Here is a 7462-nt window from a genome sequence, read left to right as displayed (position 1 = left end):
TAAAAATGATGAATAGAGATTAATATTTTTTCATTAATCATCAGCATTCAAACACTCATCAATTCATCCCAAACATTATGAGGATTGAAGCAACGCCTTATTACTAAACTACCAATTTGTCTAAGTATGTGCCAAATATTTTCGCCAACAATGTGAGTTTCTGGGAGTAAACAGAAAATCGACATTTATTAAGTATAGAAAGGGGTAGAATTACAATAAACTGAAACGTAAAGACTCGACTGATGAGGTTGGTTACCGAGCTCTGCGCTTTATGACCAAAAACATTTTTTGTACCATGTACAACTGGCCGTGTGAGGATCATTACCATAATATTTTGTATTGACGTGTCCAATGGCAGACAAAATGTGGGCGGATGTATTAAATGGGCATTAACGTGCATTCACACAAACACAATATACAAACACATGTGGTACGACTTTTGTGAGCGTGTGTGTCATACATATATAAAATATCTATATATATAAATATATATATATCTATAAATATATATAATATATATAGTTATAATACATATATAATTATATTTAACATATATATATATATATATAAAAAAAAAGATATAGATATGAAATATCATATATAGTATAATATAATGATATATATATATCTAATCACAATTCGTATATGTAATGTATAGTAAAATATTTATAAACAAAGATATATATATATATATATCTTTTTTTTTTTTTTAGTTTTTTAGGTTTTTTTTTTTTGAGGGTAGTTTTTTGGGGGTTGTGTTGTTTGTTTTTTTTTGTTGTTTGTTTTTTTTATGTTTTTTTTTTTTTTTTTGTTTTTTTTCATTCTATGTTATCTAAGAGATCTATTTATTTCTATGTATATAGATTGAGATTATATGTATAAATAATATATGATATAACGATAGTAATATATTTAATAATATAAATATATATATATATATAGTAATATCACTTTTATATTATGTATGTAATATATTATATATATATATTTTTTTCATTCATATTATCTTTTCATATTATTTATTCATGTATATATTAGATAGATTATATATATAAATAGTATAACTTATTTTTGAGAAATATATATATATATATATATAATATATATATAAATAAATTTTGTTTATATATAAAAAATATAAATATAAATATATATATAATATATATATATATATATAATATATATATATATATATACATACTAAATTTACATATATATCTTCTGACAACCACGCATAGTCATCAGAAGAAGAAAAAAAAGAAACCTTAATAGATGAAACCTCCGACGAGCGCCCCCCCTGACGAAGCCTCGAAACATCACAGACACATTCCCTCGCTCTTGGAGGCAGCGGGCGGCACTATTCCTTTTCTTATATGTGTACTGTCGCGTAATTTACACTTTACAAATATAACACCAGCACACACACACACATATAAAGATTGCGAGTACATTAGATAGAGGTATGTATGTATGTGTAATGTATATATATATATACCAATATAATTAGTGAATAATAATATATATATATATATATAAATATATATATATAAATTTGTGTGTGTTGTGTGTGTGTGTCTGTCTGTCTATCAAATATATAATATATAATATTTAATATAATATATATATATATATATTAAATAATATTATATATATATTTATATATATAATTAAATGTATAATAATATATATTATACATATATAATATAATATACATATATATTCATATATTATTTATATGCATATAATATAATCATATGTAGTAACAAAAAAAATATAAAAAAAAAAAAATAGAAAAATATATATAAATATATATATAGATATATATATATTTATATATATAATTTAATAAATATATAATAGAGAGAGAGAGAATACGTATGTCTTGTGTGCATATGAATATATATCTATATACATCTATAATGTATATAACTATATATAATATATATATATATATATATAATATTAATAATATAACATATATATAATAAACTCTAAATAATATATATATATACATAATATATATAGCATAAATATTATATAATACATATCACATATATATATATAATTCTACATGCAGAAGGTCTAATGTAAATATATATAGTATACATTCATATAATATATTTATATATTATATTATATTTACATATATATATATAGTATGATATATCTTATATTATATATATATATATATAATATGATATATATATATATTCAGAATGGCAACCAGAACATAAGTATTTTTCTCTCTCTTCCTACTCTTCCCTTCTAATTCATACAATACACATACACACATGCACACACGCACACACACAAACACACACCCGCAAACAAATACACAAACAAACACCCACCACACACACACATACATATATATCTATCAATATATACATATATATATATATATATATATAATATATATATATATGATATATAGTATACATTTACAACAAACACAAACACACCACACACACATGCACCCACAGCACATATATATATATATAGTATAATAATATATATATATATATATAATAAGAAAAATAAGTAATATATATTAAATATATATAGATGTAGTATATATTGTACATTAATAAATATGTATATATAGTGGTATATGTAAACAATACATATATGATATATAGAATGGTATACATATACTAATACACACACACATACATACACACATATATATATTATATATATTATAATTATATATATATATATATATAAATATATACATATCTATATATAAAATATATATATATATATATATGTATATATATAATATATATAGTAGTGTGTGTGTGTTGGTAGTGTCATACACTCATACACCCCTCTGTCTACTGGTCACAATCACACACATCTACAGGTACGACACACACTACTACACACACACACTCACAATCACACACATCACACACCACCACGGGGGAAACTAACCACGCGGGGGGGGGGGGGGTTGCCAACAGAGAATTATTAAGCCAACCGAAAAAAAACCAGGCCGTACTGACAAAACTTTACTACCACGCTTGGAAATTCGACGTGATGCCACAACCCCCTAAAAACCATCCACTACCCGTGACCGGACACATTTAGAGTAGATATAGATCCGATAGTATATATCGTATTATGGCTTATAGTTTGATATCATGTCTTAACAATATATGCATATATGCGCAATCCCAACAATAACGAATGGGGGTATATATATAGTTCTGTTAGTGTGTGTGTGTGTGGGGGGGGGGGGGGGGGGGGGGGGGGGGGGGGCTAAAAACTGCCACCTATCACCTCTGAGCAGAGCCTCCCACCCTTCCGTCAAAAGGTGAGTGAGGAGCGACTGCTAACCCCACATGTCTCAAAAATGACTTGCCAGCCTCTCTATCTACGCTCCAACTTGTGGGTTGTTTGATTGTGTGTGATGTTCTGTGATTGGTGGTGGTGTGTGTAGTGGGTGTGTGTTGTTGTGCTATTATATATATATATCTATGTAAGATAGCGAGTATATTAATAACGTACGTATATAGTATCCATATAATATATGTATATGTATATGTATATATATATATATATATTAATATATATTATATGTTATATATGGTATCTTATAATAATTTTATGTATATTATATACAGTAGTATACACAATATATGGATATAATACATTTATATACATCTATATATGTACATAAATATGATTTTTTATATATAAATAATTATAATATTAATATATACATACATATTCATAAAAATAATATATTAAAGATATGATACATAATTTTAAAAATATACAATCTATTATGTTACATAAATGATATATATATATATATATATATAATATATATATATAATATATTTATTTATATATATACACACATATATATGTATAAATATATATATATATATATATATAAAAGTATATACATATTCAAATTTATATATATATATATATACAATATAATTCATATATTAATATTTATATATATGTATATATATAGTATATATGGATAATATAGTAATATGTATGTATATGGTGCTATATATAATATCCACACACACCCCATTCACGACATATATATGAATTTTTACAGAAGATATGTAATAATGTTATATATAATATATATATATATTTATATATATATATATATATGTAGTATTACATATATATGTATAATATATAAATATATATATATATAATATAGTATAATTTAAATATGTTATACATCTAAATATACTATATATATATATATATATATATATATATATACTCACAATATTTTGTAAATTTACATATAATATGCGGATGAATGGGTGGAAGTCATTTATGCTATACATATACCATCATCATATATACTATAGAATTATATATACATAATAAATACATATATATTCAAAATATATCATACATATAAAAATATAAGTATATAATAATATATTAATGTATACATATATATGTATATAAATATGTATATACATATCTGAAAACTGGTATAATATATACTTAAATACATAAATATGTGTGGTATATATATAAGAATATAAGCTATATATTATATACGATCTATCATATGTCAAACTATAATAATTACATACAAATCCCATTTATTATATATTCATAAATCGTATAAAACCATATATAAATATACTCATAAATACACTATATATATCACTATTATCATATATATCACTATATATCACTATATATGTAATATATCACTCATTCAAACGGCAAAGAAACATTCTGCACATTGGAGAATATGGCAGAAAAACTTGATTTCACAACAGTCAAAAGAAATAATGCAAACACGAAGATCAAACAGTTTCAACAACCCACCCTTGGATATTTATACATGTCTGAGGATGAAAACCCGAACTGATGATGAAATCTAGGGCGCGTTTTCCAATCACCTCTAGTTTGTGTGTGTCTTTTTTTCCTGGTTTCTGCCAATTATATATGTATGTAATATAGTATATAAGTTATATATATATATAATATATAGTTATATATATATATAATATATAAATTTATAATTATATATAAATTAATATGATATATATAAAATATATATATAATATATATATGTATATATATAATATATATAGTATTGTATATAATATAAATATATATATATTATATTTTATATATATATATAAAATATTTATATATATATATATATTATATATATATATATATACAATATAATATATATATATATTTAGTATATGTAATCATATAATAGTAATATATATATATAAAATATAAGTAGATATATATATATATATATAAGTATATATATATATATAAATATATATATATTGATAATATATATATGACAACATTTATATATAAGTATATATATATATGTATAGTATAAAAACGCATATATCCATATACTATGCAGATGTACTTCATTATAGTATATATATATATATAGATAAATATATAAATAATATATAGATGTATATGATATGTATATATATATAATATATATAAACATATAATGTATATTATATTATGTATGTTTTATTATGAATTAATATATAAACTAATACACATAAGATGTGAATATATGTAAATATGTATCTGTATATATATATATCGTATACTTATATATATAAAAATATATATATACATATATATTATTCAAGTTATGTAGAGTGTGTGTGTGTTTGCAATATGTGTGTATCTAAAATATAGTATATAAATCAAAATCGTATAATATATATATATATAATATATATTTATATATATATATGAATGGTTATTGTGTGTGTGTGTGTGTGTGTGTGTGTGGGTTACGATAAAAATGGTTGTGCGTGTGAGTTGTTGTGTGTGTGTGTTATTTGAGTGTATGTGTGTGTATATATATATATATATTGATATATATATATATTTGTATATAATATATATATCACATCAATAGGTATATATATTTATATATAATTGTGTGTGGGTGTTGGTAATATTAGTATTATGTGATGTATATATGTTTATGTATATATATATACAAATAATATGTAATATAATATATATATATAATATATATGATATATATAAATAAGAATATATTAATATATATCTAAGCGTGGATGTATGAGTATGTATTTGTATATATACATGTGCATGAAATATATAATATATATATATAGTATAAGATATATATATATATATATATAATATATCTAGATAAATAGATATAAATAATTGTTGTTGTGTGTGTGTGTGTGTGTGTTTGTGTGTGTATGCATATATCAATGCATGTATATGTATATATGTATATGTATATATATACATACACATATGTATGTATATACATGTATATATAGGTATTTATATATATTAGATAACGACCACACACACCACACCTACCACACGAACACACCACAGCACAACCCACACCAATACACACACGACACACACACATCACACCATATATATATTAATATATATATAGAATATAATATAATATATATATATATAGTTATATATATATACATATAATATATTGTGTGTGTGTATCAATATATAATATAATGTAAATAAACTATATATATATATATATAGTATATATATAATTATATTATATATAAGGTATATGATATCGCGTATTATATAAGCGAGTTGATAATTTTTGCATAACAATAAAATTATGTAAAATACTTATATATGTATATATATTAATCTTATATATAAATAGTTTCTTTTTTAGTGGGTTGTATGTGTTTGTGTGTGGTGTGTGTATTGTTGGTGTGTTTTGATATATATGTTGATTTATGTGCATATATCATGTATATTTATATATTTAAATGCATATAGTGAGAAACATATATATTATATATATTTTACATAATATTATACACACAACACGACACACCACATATCTATTAGATAGAGATAGAGATAGGATCCAGGTAAATGTCGAATCTGCTCCACATCCATGTCCCATCCCTGATCAGCATGCCAATCCCCAATGGTGGATCCCCAGTCCATAGACCCCAACACAGATCAGTCATCATAAAGGAAACGCCTCGAAGACTGGGCTCGTTGCTAAAGACCATCCGTCAGCCCAATCGCATCATACCGAGCGTAATGGGCTTTCCGAAGAGGCAGGTCGTTGGGGCAAACCGGCTCCAGTATCAAATGCGGCTTTCATTGGTCGATCAGCTGATCAAGAAAACCCCCGCCCGCTCTGATAAAGCCACTCGCCGTCGTTCGCAGTCAATCCGGCTAACTCGCGCCTCCTATTGTCGGTACGCCTTGCCTCTTACCTCTTCACTTCACGCCACCCACCTAACAAGCAATCTCCCTTTGCCACATGGATAACGTTTTTTTTTTATGTGTTGCTCTTCGTGCTCTTGTATACCGAGTGTAACAAGTGCACGGTGTTTGCATAGATGTTGCTGACAAGGTAGAGAAGACGAGGTACCGTGTTTAACGAGCGTGCGCGTCTGGCAGCGCTTGCCTCCGG

This window comes from Penaeus japonicus, unplaced genomic scaffold (genome assembly GCF_977035675.1).
Source record: "Penaeus japonicus unplaced genomic scaffold, GWHDUDI00000001_assembly GWHDUDI00000037, whole genome shotgun sequence".
NCBI lineage: Eukaryota > Metazoa > Arthropoda > Malacostraca > Decapoda > Penaeidae > Penaeus > Penaeus japonicus.
The sequence above is the reverse complement of the archived record's forward strand: the minus strand, read 5'-3'. Positions refer to the sequence as shown.